The 15,193-nt window shown below is 43.8% G+C and overlaps 3 non-coding genes across 3 annotated transcripts; all 3 read left to right on the top strand.

Annotated features, from left to right (window-relative positions):
- Window positions 1–653: 653 nt before the first annotated feature.
- Window positions 654–871, top strand: LOC141253191 (small nucleolar RNA U3). Its single transcript, XR_012314291.1, has one exon. It is a non-coding gene; the product is annotated as a small nucleolar RNA U3 (small nucleolar RNA).
- A 9,786-nt stretch (window positions 872–10,657) lies between these two features.
- Window positions 10,658–10,875, top strand: LOC141256204 (small nucleolar RNA U3). Its single transcript, XR_012317170.1, has one exon. It is a non-coding gene; the product is annotated as a small nucleolar RNA U3 (small nucleolar RNA).
- A 3,733-nt stretch (window positions 10,876–14,608) lies between these two features.
- LOC141253169 (small nucleolar RNA U3) lies at window positions 14,609–14,826 on the top strand. Its single transcript, XR_012314269.1, has one exon. It is a non-coding gene; the product is annotated as a small nucleolar RNA U3 (small nucleolar RNA).
- Window positions 14,827–15,193: the final 367 nt, after the last annotated feature.

Here is a 15,193-nt window from a genome sequence, read left to right as displayed (position 1 = left end):
TGCATGATTTGCAACTGTTTGACAGCTTTATTACATGTGAGGAATGTGTAAGAAATAGACATTCCTCCCATGTAATAAAGCTGTCAAACAGTTGCAAATCATGCACACAGGAGCGATTCAACCATATCACCGAGCAGCTATAAATACTCGGAGCTCGGCCCGAGCATACTCGGCGAAAGGGTTAATAGAACATACTCACTCAACACTAGACAGAATGTAAAGCACCAAGTGTTTAAGTTAATGATCCGGCGCCACCATTGAGGAAGGAGGAAGAAACAGACATGGAACTACCAAATGTTTCTCTGCTTACACAGTCCAACAAAACACAATGGAGCTCCACAGTAGGGTGGGAATATCTGAAACACCCATCCCACTTTTGTCCGACTCCTTGCACATCACAGTCCACTAGGATGTCCATATGATCTTCTGATATGTAGATTTGTAGGAGGAGCTACAGGCTTAGTGTTTCCCATTGGCTAGTTGAAGTGACATATGCAGATTAGGACCAGAGACATCTGTGATCTGGAGGATTATGGAGCCATTATACAAGTATAGACGCTTCTATAGGGTCATCATGTGTCAGGTGTGAATGTCTCCCTAATGTTACACACAGGGTCCTATCACCCAGGGGTCATCACGGGCAGAAAGAGGTTAAGACTATACTTTCAGGGATCATTTCTATAGTGTGTAACTTGAGAAAGGTGCTCTAAAATGTCCAAACTCCCCAACCACAAGGAGGAGCTGTAGTGATCTCTCCTGAGCGTGAAGTGAGCTCTCAGTTCTGCTTCATTGCAGGGGCTGATTGCTGGTGATGATCGTTCTCCTTCTCTGTTACAGAGAGGGCGGAGGGGGAGATCACAGGCTGAGTGGTTGGTTTAGTTCAGTGTTAATAATAAGTTTATGGCTACTTTTTTTTTTAATCTCTGCTGGAAGTTTATGATTAACTCTTAATCATACTCATCAGCACTATGTGCTGCAGGGATTTGCTTGTTTCTGAGCTGGGGCCAGTGGGTATGTATTAGTTCTACATACTCATATGTATATGGGATTCATAAGTCTGCAATCACAGAGTGACTGCCGACTTATGGGTTTGGACTGGGCAATCCTTTCATTTAGTTTTTCAGTGTTGAATTAAAAGAGCTGTAACATTATTCTTTTTCTGTAATGTCTAAAGGCTTGTTGTTTTGTCCTGGATGAGTTTTATTTATTGGTGGTACTTGTGAAGATCTGAGGCCGAGGGTTATAATAATCTCCTAGGCAGGTTAATGATGCAACTATTTTTTATTCCTCACGGTTTTACAACAACTCCAGGAAGATGACCCAACTACATTGCCCCCTAGTCCACAAGATCCCTTCCCCGGGCCAGGTAGTTCCACTGTCCCTGTACCAGACGATGCCCGCCATTATAGTCTGTAGTCACAGTCCATGCTCCTCCAGACGACAGATAACACACCCGAAGCCCATGTATCCAGCAGCAACAGTCCTTAAGAAAGTTCCTAAAATCCAAACAACAGATCCCTCAACCGTAGCACGGGGAACCAGCCCAGCCGGCAGCCGATCTCCAAAACTCTGTAGGCCATCCATCCATGGGCTCCAGGGCCTCAGCAATAGATCCTAGCCCCTCGCCGTCGCTCCACTAACTCTCTCACTAAACATGTGGCTTATTTTCCTTCTCCCTGAGATCAGCCCCCTGAATGGGCAGAAGTGTTCACACTCTCCCCCTAAAAGCTAACTGTCCATTGGGGAAGGTATTTTTGTCAGGTGGTGCCCATCACCTGGGACTGCAAGTGAGACCCCCTGTGGTGACGGCTCTGCTAGGTCTACTTTCCCCATCCACACAATGGGACTAGTGACTGGGAGAACAATGGCTTAAGGCCCCTGAGACACTAATGAAATTAATGGAATGATTGCTTTCTTTGATTCCCAATCTTGGGTCTGGCCTTATGTATGCATTAGATACAAGCTGCATGTCTTCCTCTGCTTACTGTCACTGAATGGGAATATTGATTCCTGAGGCTGAACTGATGAGCAAGCAAATCTTTAATAAAACACAACAATAAAATTGATGTAACCGGTGCTCCATGATGAAAAAAGTCTGCATCCCTTAAAGCTGCGGATTCCGCTCCACATTCATCGGTTCCATAGTCTTTAGAACAAGGCCAGCTCCTCACAATACTATTTTGGGGGTAAATATTTGTTAACCAAATTGTTTTGACGCTTTATGGGAAGGCGTAGAAGAAACAGTAATTCTGCTATTGTTTTTTATGCCCTAAATGTTATGCCATTCACAGCGCTACACAAATAAGGTGTTATCTCCATTCTGTAGGTCAGTACAATTATGGTTTGTTGTTTTGCTTTGCTTTGCTTATATATTATGGTGACACCAAATTTATATAGTTTTTTTTATTTTTATACATTAACTAGAAAAAAATCATTTGTTTCTGTGTCACCTTGTGTTTAACACCATTCTTTACAGAATAATGGCCCCACATAGTCCTCCATACAGTATAATGGGCCCCACATAGTCCTCCATACGGAATAATGGCCCCACATAGTCCTCCATACAGTATAATTGGCCCCACATAGTCCTCCATACAGAATAATGGCACCACATAGTGCTCTATACAGAATAATGGCTCCACATAGTGCTCCATACAGTATAATGCCCCCACGTAGTCCTTCATACAGTATAATGGCCCCACATAGTGCTCCATATAGTATAATGACCCCACGTAGTCCTCCATTCAGAATAATGGCCCTACATAATGCTCCATGCAGTATAATGGCCCCACATAGTCCTCCATACAGAATAATGGCCCCACATAGTCCTCCATACAGTATATAGGTCCCCACATAGTCTTCCATACAGAATAATGGCCCTACATAGTCCTCCATACAGAATAATGGGCCCCACATAGTCCTCCATACAGAATAATGGGCCTCACATAGTCCTCCATACAGTATAATGGGCCTCACATAGTCATCCGTACAGTATAATTGCTCCACATAGGGGTGGTGGTTCTGGTGTCGTGGGCCAAATAAAACCACCTTGCTGGCCAGATTTGACCCACAGGCCAGAGTTTGACATGTATGAGCCAAACTGTCCGTGATATGTGCCTCTGGCAGGATCTCATGGGCTGAGAGATATATCAGACACAGAAGCCAACTGTGATCGTGTTGTGGGGTGCAGATGGGCTAACAGAAAGCAATTTCTCTGTCTAACGCCTTACATGCACAGGCAGTAGCAACCATGGTATGTTAAGAATTAAATGACTGGGGTCACACACACCTGTGATTCTGGCTTTTGCAGTGAGAGCCCAGCTGTATGTAGAAGCCAGCTCTCGCTGCAGATGGCACTGGCCCATATCTTTAGCCTACTCCATCTTTGCCTGTGCATGTATAGCGTTGTGCACTAAATAACACGACCAATACGTACATGTACAGCAGGGTCAACAAAAGAGATGTGTGAGATCATGTGTTCCCCTATTCACATGATAGTTGACGACTTGTTGTTCAGTCGGGGTCCGAACCCTGGGACCCGCACAGATGGCCAGAACTTCTATCTCCGTTGGAATGGATCAGCAGTGTGGTGTTGTTATGCAGACGAAAGGAACTCCAGAAGGCCACACAGAGATGCTGGATGGTAGGTTTAAACAGCCATACTTTTATTCTCCTCCTTCCGTTCCCTTCTCCTGCCTTGTCCCCTCCTCCCCATTACATCATCGTTACTAGGCAGAAACTGAAACAAGGATAACAGCCAACCAATCACAGATGTAGTAACAACATCACATCTCTCCTCTTCTCACAAAACAAAACAACAATAGAACTGGATAACGGTTCAAAAATTCACATTAGTACACAGGGTTTTTTTTTTTTTTCTTTTTACTGCAGAACATAGTCCAAGAGGTGGGCTGGCGGTCTTCGATTTGCCCTCGCTGGATAGCGGTGAGACATCTCAGTCCCAGATGAACTTTCCGAGTCCTCTGAGGTATCCTCCCTTGGAACTGCTGAGCTCTGGGGACCCGGCAGGACGTCATCGCCATCTGCCTCGTCTGTTTCTGGGATATAGTCACAAAGTTTTTTAAAATGTGACACGTTCCTTGTGACCTGGCGACCGTGATCTTGAGCAGTGACCATGGTGCCTTTGACTTGTGTGACCTGAAAGGGTTCAGGATAGTATCGTGATGCAAACTTGTCACTAGGTCTTAGTCTTTTTACAAGGACCCAATCTCCCACCAAAACTTCCGGCGGCTTGCAACGATGACTGCTCTTATCTGCATACCTCTTCATCTTCTGTTTGGATATGGCATCCTTAGTAGCAATTGGTGTTTGAACAGGACTCAGCGGAACGCTCGGGAGTTTGACACGCATAGGCCTGTTGAACAGCGCAGTGGCGGGTGGTACCCCGGTAGTAGAATGGGGTGTAGCTCTGTACTGTCTAAGAAATCTGTGTAGCTCTTGCTGTAAATCCTTGTGCTCCATGGTAGCGATCCTCAAAGTTTTGTTGATTGACTGCATGAACCGTTCCACTTCACCATTGGCCTGAGGCCAGTAAGGAGTTATTTTCCTGTGAGTGAAACCCAGATAGGTTGCGAATGATCGAAAGGATTTTGGGGGTATGTCAAAAGTAAAAGAAAAGTCAAAGATGCTATAGGATTTTTACAGGATGAAAATGGAGAAATGGTAAGAGAGGATGTTGAGAAGGCCGAACTTTTTAATTCCTATTTTGCATCTGTTTTCTCTCAGAAAGAAAATGTAACATCAACTGATCTTCACTGTCCTTTTAAAGGAATAGAGGAATCCAAGTTATCTGTAAACAGAAAGATTGTGAGGGAATATTTAGCTAACATAAATGAGTTCAAGTCTCCAGGTCCAGATGAATTACACCCCAGAGTACTGAAGGAGATCGTAGAAGAAATTTTAGAACCACTCTCCATAATCTTTGAAAATTCTTGGAGAACAGGAGAAGTCCCAGAAGACTGGAGAAGAGCAAATGTTGTTCCTATCTTCAAAAAGGGGAAGAAGGTGGACCCAGGGAACTATAGGCCGGTGAGTCTGACTTCTATACCAGGAAAGATCTTTGAACAAATTATTAAACAACATGTATGTAAGTACATGGATAAGAATGAAGTGATTAACCAGAGTCAGCATGGGTTTGTAACTAACAAGTCATGTCAGACTAACTTAATTTCCTTCTATGACAGAATCACTGACTGGGTGGATCAGGGAAATGCTGTAGATATAGTATATCTTGACTTCAGCAAAGCATTTGACAAAGTATCTCACACCATCCTTATTGAAAAAATGACCAAGTATGCAATGGACCAGGCAACTGTTAGGTGGATTCATAACTGGCTTAGTGATCGGACTCAAAGGGTGGTTGTAAATGGCTTCACATCCAGCTGGATGAATGTCTCAAGTGGGGTACCACAGGGCTCCGTCCTGGGACCTGTATTGTTCAACATCTTTATCAATGATTTAGATGAAGGAATTGAGGGTAAACTGATTAAATTTGCTGATGACACAAAGCTAGGAGGGATAGCTAATACTAGAGAAGAGAGAGAGAGGATTCAAAAAGACCTAAATAAACTGGAGCAGTGGGCAGCAACCAACAGAATGGTTTTTAACAGGGAAAAATGCAAAGTACTACATCTGGGCAATAAAAATGAAAAAAGCATATACAGAATGGGAGGAATAGAGCTAAGCAACAGTACATGTGAAAAAGACTTAGGTATACTAATAGATCATAGACTGAACATGAGTCAACAGTGTGATGCAGCAGCAAAAAAGGCAAATACAATTCTGGGATGTATTAACAGAAGCATACAGTCTAGATCACGTGAAGTCATTATCGGTCTTTACTCCTCTTTGGTCAGACCTCATCTGGAATACTGTGTACAGTTTTGGGCACCACATTTTAAAAAAGACATAGACAAACTGGAGCAAGTTCAGAGAAGAGCGACCAGAATGGTGACTGGTCTGCAAAGCATGTCCTATGAGGAACGGTTGCAGGATTTGGGAATGTTTAGCTTGCAAAAAAGAAGACTGAGAGGAGACTTAATAGCTGTCTACAAATATGTCAAGGGCTGTCACATTGTAGAAGGATCATCTTTATTCTCATTTGCACAAGGAAAGACTAGAAGCAATGGGATGAAACTAAATGGGAGGAGACACAGATTAGATATTAGAAAAAACTTTTTGACAGTTAGGGTGATTAATGAGTGGAACAGGCTGCCACGAGAGGTGGTGAGTTCCCCTTCAATGGACGTCTTCAAACAGAGGCTGGACAGACATCTGTCTGAGATGATCTAGTGAATCCTGCTTTGAGCAGGGGGTTGGACCAGATGACCCAGGAGGTCCCTTCCAACTCTACCATTCTATGATTCTATTAAAAGGTGGTCCATTGTCGGATTTCACTGTTTCCGGTATGCCATATGCCGAGAAGATCTTGTCTAATTTTGGTATAACAGCCCTGGCAGAGGCTGTCGAAACATGTTCAATGACTGGGAACCTCGAATAGTCATCCATGACAACCAGCAGATAGGAGTGATCCGGTAAAACACAGAAGTCAACACTAACAGCAGTCCACGGGCCCTCTGGCAGGGGTGTCATTTGTAAGGGTGCGCGTCTATGGTCAATTGTAGTTGCTTGGCAAGGTATGCAAGTTTCAATAAGTGCCTCTACTTTTTTGTCTAGTCCTGGAAACCAGACTTTCTCTCTCAGTAATTGCTTTGTTTCCACCACCCCTTGATGAGCCTCGTGGGCCAGATCCAGTACTCTGCTTTGAAGCTTCTGGGGTATCACCAGCCGATTGTTACGCAACAGTAGATTTGAATCAGACACGGAGAGAGCATGTCGTGCATTAAAGAAAGCTGTCAAGTAGGTTGTTTGATCTGGTGTTTGGAGGCGGGCTTCAGCAAGAAAATTGCTCCAATTTTTAGATCGAACAGTCTCTATAACTAACTGAAGTTGGTGATCGGAATCCACCGTTTGTTGTATTTCCTCCATAGTCATGGCTTTTGGCACAGAATGTGCAACAATAAAATTGATATGTTCCTCTGCAAGGATAGTTGTTGGGATGTCGTCCTTGGTAGTTTGTGGTGTTGGGTGTCTCGAGAAGTAGTCTGCCAGATTACCAGCTCCTGCCTCGTATCTCAACCGAAACTGGTAGTTCTGTAGGCGGAGCAACCAGCGTTCAAGTCGTGGGGGAGGCTTTGAAGAATGTTTGTTGAAAAGCGGAATGAGCGGTTTGTAGTCACTTATCACTGTGAATTTATGTCCCATAAGGTACAGATGAAAATGAAGGCATCCCCATACAACCGCAAGAGCTTCCCTTTCAGTTTGTGAATAGCGTTGTTCTGTCTCTGTTAAGGCTTTGCCTGCATAGGAAATGGTAGAGACGCCTGCTTTGGACACTTGTGTGAGAATTGCACCCAGGCCCACCGGACTTGCGTCCACGATCAGCTCGGTGGACTTTAGAGGGTCAAAATAGGCCATGACGGTGTCGCCAGTTAGACTGGACTTCATGGAGTCGAATGCTGCTTGGTGTTCAGTAGTCCATGTCCAAGGAGTGTCTTTTTTTGTGAGTAGTCGCAGGGGTTCGGAGACCGTGGCCAGATCAGGTATAAATCGTCCACAGTACGTGACTAGTCCTAGAAAACTGCGAACCTCTGACACATTTTGAGGTTGGCTAGCTGACTTTATGGCAGAAATTTTCTGAGGATCTACTGAAACTCCTTGCTCAGAAAAGAGATATCCAAAGAAGCTTAATGACTTTTGGTTAAACTCACATTTTGACGGATTGACAGTTAGATTGCAGGCTTGCAGTCTCTGAAACTCTTGCTCTAAGTGACTGTCATGCTCCTCTTGGGTTGTACCATATATAAGAATGTCATCACTGACGTTTAGGACTCCTGCTATTCCAGATAGAACCTGACTGATAACGTTCTGAAATATTTCTGCCGCAGATGAGATACCAAAGTTCAACCTCTTGAATCGTCGTAAACCCACGTGGGTACTAAAAGTTGTAATGTATCTGGAATCTGGATGCAACTCAAGTTGATGATAACCTGATTTTAAATCAATTTTAGAGAATACTTTTACACCATTCAGGTCTGCGAGAATGTCATCAATAGTGGGCGTGATGTGCCTTTCTCTTTGAATAGCCAGATTGGCATGCCGCATATCCACACATAGCCGGATTTTACCAGGCTGCTTTGGTTTTGGTGCAACAACAATGGGCGATACCCAAGGGGTCGGGCCTTCAACTCGTTCAACAACATCAGACGCTTCCAGATCTTGCAGTTCTTGCTCCACAAGTTTGCGGACATGAAATGGGATGCGCCTGTGAGGTTGAACAGACGGCTGTATTGACTGGTCAATATGCAATTTTATCTGAACGTCTTTTAGCTTACCGAGACCTTTAAAGAGATTGGGGTACCTCTGCATGATGTGTTGGGCCGAAGGACACGTGACGCTATTGACCAGGTTGACCAGACCCAGAGATATAGCAGTACTGCAGCTGAGAAGCGTGTCTGCGGAGCACTCTACTACATATACAGTGTCGGTGATGGACTTCCCGTCAGCTGCAAGTTCTGACTGAAATTTGCCGCACAGGGGTAGTGCCGATGCTGAACCATAAGGAAAAATCTTTAGGCTAGTGCTTTGTAGAGCAGGTCTGTTTGGGAGTCGGCTATAGACTGCACGGCTGATGACGTTTACTGACGCCCCCGTGTCTACTAGGGCTTCCACCGGACTGCCATTTATCAGGATAAGTCGCCTTGGACTGGTAAGTGTGTGCAGTGTTTGAGATCCCTCTGCAGTTACTGAGAATAGATAAGTACTGTGAGGCTCGTCAGTAAGCTGCAGCGTTTGGACTTTTTGTGACCTGGGTTGTACTGTGGGATGAGGGGATTGTGGTTTGGATCTACACAGTTTTGCAAAATGGTTTTGTTTTCCACAATTATGGCAGGTCCCCCCTTTTGCTGGGCAGACATTCTGGTGAGGATACGACCCTCCGCAGTTGTAGCAAGTTGCCCCCTGCGTACGAGGCACAGGCGGTCTCTGTGTTAGCTTTGCTATACAAGATGGTGCTTCCGCCTCGCACTCAATGTTCTCTATGAGTTTAGCTTGTTTTTCGGCGGTATCATTTACACGTGCTGTTTCAAGCAATTTTGCTAAAGTCATGGTGGGATCTCTGAGTGCTTGTCTCCGTAATTTAGAGGAGATGCAGCCTTGTAAAATCTGCATTTGGATCTCTTTGTCGACATCTGCAAATTCACAGTAAGCTGCAAGGTGCCGTAGTCGGACATGATATTCATCAATATTTTCTGTTGCTGACTGCTTTAATTGTCTAAACTTGAAGATTTCAAATGCCGCATTTCTGTGTGGGGAGAAGTATTTTCTTAATGCTGCCTTGCTGAGCTCATAGTCTTTGTCTTCTCCAGTATTAGGCAGAGTAGTGAAGATATCATAGACTTGTTCCCCTGCATAATGTAATAGCATGGCTTTCTTCCTGGTATCATCTGATATGTTCATGGCTTGTAGGAATATATCAAAACGCTTCAGCCATTTCTCCCAACATGCTGCTAGGTTAGCTGGGGACTGATGTACATCAAAAGCAGGGAAGGCAGGTAAACAGGCCATTGTTGTAGAGCTGAAATACCTTTAGTTGATGATGAACGCTTCCTCGTTGCCAGTTGTGGTGTTGTTATGCAGACGAAAGGAACTCCAGAAGGCCACACAGAGATGCTGGATGGTAGGTTTAAACAGCCATACGTTTATTCTCCTGCTTCTGTTCCCTTCTCCTGCCTTGTCCCCTCCTCCCCATTACATCATCGTTACTAGGCAGAAACTGAAACAAGGATAACAGCCAACCAATCACAGATGTAGTAACAACATCACAAGCAGTGCCTATATTCAACTGCTGCTCCATTCATCCCCTATGGAGCTGCCAAGCACTGCGCTCGGCTTATTCCAGCAGCCTACTAATCCGGCAGAATGCTGGATCTATATTCCTGTTATAATGGAGAGACATGTTCAATCATTCCCTTATGTGGCTGCCAAGTGCTGCACTTGTTTTTTTTTTCTGGCAGCCCCAAAGAGCACGACTGGAGTGGTGGTCAGACATGCCATTCTATTTTGAAATGGGAATAAAAATGTTCTGTCGATATAAAAGTTCCTAGTGTGAATCCCAGTGGTTGGACCTAATCCTATCAATAAGTTATCATCTATGAATAGATCACTTGCTTTCACTGATGAACTCCTTTAATGTAGACCACTGGAATTGTACATCACAGTTATGGTGTACGCACAGTAGGTGTGCAGGAGCCGCCTGTACTTTACAGTTGACACTCCACCTCTAATGGTGATAATACGTGACAGTTATTTGCATATAGATGTAGCGTGGGTCCCTGGAGTCAATTATACTGGTGGCCCCCAACACCCCAGGCTGACCCTCTTCAGGGTGTTACCCATTGGCTAGTTGAAGTGACATATGCAGATTAGGGCTAGAGACATCTGTGATCTGGAGGATTATGGAGCCGTTATACAAGTATAGAAGCTTCTATAGGGTCATCATGTGTCAGGTGTGAATGTCTCCCTAATGTTACACGCAGGGTCCTATCACCTGGAGCAGCATCACGGCTAGGAAGAGGTTAAGACTATACTTTCAGGGATCATTTCTATAGTATGTAACTTGAGAAATGTGCTCTAAAGTGTCCAAACTCCCCAACCACAAGGAGGAGCTGTAGTGATCTCTCCTGAGCGTGAAGTGAGCTCTCAGTTCTGCTTCATTGCAGGGGCTGATTGCTGGTGATGATCGTTCTCCTTCTCTGTTACAGAGAGGGCGGAGGGGGAGATCACAGGCTGAGTGGTGGGATTAAGGATTTTAATAATAGTAAGTATGTGTTTGATGGTAGTTTTATCACTGTTTCTACAGTGTAGCAGTATCATTTGGCTTTGTATTCATTGTGTTTACTATGAAGTGTAATCTTAGTATATTTCTGGGTCAGTACAAATATGGGAATGGCACTTGTTAAGCCATATTATTATGTTAATGGTCTAAATAAATTGTGAATGTCATAAAAAAATAAGCTTTGGTCAGTGTCTCCATTTTCTTGAGAAAACCAGGTGGTTTCTGCTGATCACGTTTCTCCAACTCATATAATGAAAGCGTCACTGATTTTGTAGGAGTTTGGATGCTCTGTGATGCGGTGGAACCGGTCACATGTTGGTGAATTCTGCACTTTATTTCTCACATGTAGAAATAATTATAATACATCATATATTTGAAAGACTTCATTTTCCATTTTAACACTATAACACAACATAATAATTTAGATTGTGAGCCCCAATGGGGACAGAGATGATGATGTTTGTAAAGCGCTGTGGAATTAATGGCGCTATATAAGAGAGTAACATAAATAACAATAGCAACAATTGTAATCATAATAATGATGTAATAAGTATCAGCAATGACAAAGTTCTTTGAAGTCACTTCAATAAGAAGATGGAAGGTCATTAAAACTCTTCAAGACCTGCGTATATTAATGTCAATACCATACTTCTGACTTGAGATCAATATTGTGAGTAGCATAGAAAAGATTTAATGACAAAGAATTTTAGACCCATACACCTAATACATACAGCCTCAGGTAAATCAGAGGTCCCCTAGAGCTCCTCCAGTTTTGAAAAGCCCAGGGACACCGCTGCGACTCCAAACTGTGCACGCACGGCATGATGGAGTTTTATGTATAGGAACTTAGCGATATCAGGAACCCCATATCTAGCATGGAAATTCTCAAAGGTAAGCAATCAGAAGTATCTGAGAAAATATGAAAGGTGAATTTAACACCTTATCTCACCCAGAGGACCACCTCAGGCAAAGAATATAAATGTGGAAGGGGAGGATTAAACCAAAGCTGCATCCAAGGAGAAACTAGTGACTTATCCGAACCCCTTCATTTATTCTGTGATCATGTATATTTTAATCAATAGATCTTGGAATAATAAGAAGTTCCACAATTGGATGTGTTCAAAAATGTTCCTGTTCTTATATAATCTTATAAATGTGCCCCTGCTGTGTACTGTGTAATGGCTGTGTCTTACCGTACAGGGACACGGTCTGATCATACCACATCTCCTGGGCAGGGGAGGACGCAAAAGAGTATACAGACATTACCGCAGGGCATCACAGATGATTATTTCTGAAGAGATAACACATTTCCATTCCTGTTTAAAAACAATGTTTTACCTCACAGAATGAATCTGCTGCTGTCCCGTGCTGTCCTGTCCGCATACTCTTTTGCCTCCTCCCATAGCCAGGAGATGTGGTATGATCAGACCATGTTCCTGCATGGTCAGACACAGCCATTACTCAGTACACAGCAGGGGCACATTTATAAGATTATCTTTAGCACAGGAACATTTTTTAACACATCCAATTCTGGAAGTTATTATTATTCCAAGATCTATTGATTAAAATGTACACTGCTCAAAAAAATAAAGGGAACACTCAAATAACACATCCTAGATCTGAATGAATGAAATATTCTCATTGAATACTTTGTTTTGTACAAAGTTGAATGTGCTGACAACAAAATCACACAAAAATCATCAATGGAAATCAAATTTATTAACCAATGGAGGCCTGGATTTGGAGTCACCCCCAAAATTAAAGTGGAAAAACACACTACAGGCTGATCCAACTTTGATGTAATGTCCTTAAAACAAGTCAAAATGAGGCTCAGTATTGTGTGTGGCCTCCACGTGCCTGTATGACCTCCCTACAACGCCTGGGCATGCTCCTGATGAGGTTGCAGATGGTCTCATGTGGGATCTCCTCCCAGACCTGGACTAAACCATCCTCCCACTCCTGGACAGTCTGTTCTCCAACGTGACGTTGGTGGATGGAGCGAGACATGATGTTCCAGATGTGCTCAATCGGATTCAGGTCTGGGGAACGGGCGGGCCAGTCCATAGCTTCAATGCCTTCATCTTGCAGGAACTGCTGACACACTCCAGCCAAATGAGGTCTGGCATTGTCCTGCATTAGGAGGAACCCAGGGCCAACCGTACCAGCACATGGTCTCACAAGGGGTCTGAGGATCTCATCTCGGTACCTAATGGCAGTCAGGCTACCTCTGTCGAGCACATGGAGGGCTGTGCGGCCCTCCAAAGAAATGCCACCCCACACCATTACTGACCCACTGCCAAACCGGTCATGCTGAAGGATGTTGCAGGCAGCAGACCGCTCTCCACGGCGTCTCCAGACTCTGTCACGTCTGTCACATGTGCTCAGTGTGAACCTGCTTTCATCTGTGAAGAGCACAGGGCGCCAGTGGCGACTTTGCCAATCCTGGTGTTCTGTGGCAAATGTCAAGCGTCCTGCACGGTGTTGGGCTGTGAGCACAACCCCCATCTGTGGACATCGGCCCCTCATACCACCCTCATAGAGTCGGTTTCTAACCGTTTGTGCAGACACATGCACATTTGTGGCCTTCTGGAGGTCATTTTGCAGGGCTCTGGTAGTGCTCCTCCTGTTCCTCCTTGCACAAAGGCGGATGTAGTGGTCCTGCTGCTGGGTTGTTGCCCTCCTATGGCCCCCTCCTCGTCTCCTGGTGTACTGGCCTGTCTCCTGGTAGCGCCTCCAGCCTCTGGACACTACGCTGACTGACACAGCAAACCTTCTTGCCACAGCTCGCATTGATGTGCCATCCTGGATGAGCTGCACTACCTGAGCAACTTCTGTGGGTTGTAGAGTCCGTCTCATGCTACCACGAGTGGGAAAGCACAACCCACATTCAAAGTGACCAAAACATCAGCCAGAAAGCATTGGTACTGAGATGTGGTCTGTGGTCCCCACCTGCAGAACCACTCCTTTATTGAGGCTGTCTTTATAATTGCCAATAATTTCCGTCTATTGTCTATTCCACTTGCACAACAGCATGTGAAATTGATTGTCAATCAGTGTTGCTTCCTAAGTGGACAGTTTGATTTCACAGAAGTTTGATTTACTTGGAGTTATATTCTGTTGTTTAAGTGTTCCCTTTATTTTTTTGAGCAGTGTACTTTGTTAGTGGGAAAACCCCTATAATTTATTTTAGATTTTCATAGATTGTATTTTCATGGATGCTGCAGAACTGATGCTTATTTTTTTCCTTTACTTTTAACTTGGGAGAAGGGAGATGATTCAATTTTTTTTTCTTTTTAAATATTAAAACTTTGCAATTTTTTTTTTCATTTTTGAAAGTTTATCTATCTGGAAGTTGTGGATCATAATATATGTTCATTCACCCATGGCATGTGACTAGATGTGATCTTTTGATGTGTAGATTTTGTAGGAGGAGCTACAGGCTCAGGGTGTTTCCCATTGGCTGATTAAAGTGACATATGCAAATTAGGACCAGAAACATCTGTGAGCTGGAGGATTATGGAGACGTTATACAAAAATAGAAGCATCTAGTTACACTGCAGTCACGTCTCTAATCATTCCCACTATATCAGGGTTTACAGCGCAGTATTGGTATGTGTGACGTTGTGTGATGTCTCCCTAATGTTACACACAGGGTCCTATCACCCGGAGCGTCATTGCTGCGAGTGAGAAGTTAAGACTATACTTTCAGGGATCATTTCTATAGTATGTAACTTGAGAAATGTGCTCTAAAGTGTCCAAACTCCCCAACCACAAGGAGGAGCTGTAGTGATCTCTCCTGAGCGTGAAGTGAGCTCTCAGTTCTGCTTCATTGCAGGGGCTGATTGCTGGTGATGATCGTTCTTCTTCTCTGTTACAGAGAGGGTGGAGGGGGAGATCACAGGCTGAGTGGTGGGATTAAGGATTTTAATAATAGTAAGTATGTGTTTGATGGTAGTTTTATCACTGTTTCTACAGTGTAGCAGTATCATTTGGCTTTGTATTCATTGTGTTTACTATGAAGTGTAATCTTAGTATATTTCTGGGTCAGTACAAATATGGGAATGGCACTTGTTAAGCCATATTATTATGTTAATGGTCTAAATAAATTGTGAACATCATAAAAAAATAAGCTTTGGTCAGTGTCTCCATTTTCTTGAGAAAACCAGGTGGTTTCTGCTGATCACGTTTCTCCAACTCATATAATGAAAGCGTCACTGATTTTGTAGGAGTTTGGATGCTCTGTGATGCGGTGGAACCGGTCACATGTTGGTGAATTCT

This window comes from Phyllobates terribilis, unplaced genomic scaffold, assembly GCF_046119375.1.
Source record: "Phyllobates terribilis strain yellow unplaced genomic scaffold, ASM4611937v1 Scaffold_2__4_contigs__length_985480577, whole genome shotgun sequence".
In the NCBI taxonomy this organism is placed as follows: Eukaryota; Metazoa; Chordata; class Amphibia; order Anura; family Dendrobatidae; genus Phyllobates; species Phyllobates terribilis.
Note: the sequence above shows the minus strand (reverse complement) of the source record. Positions and strands in the feature narration are given on the sequence as shown.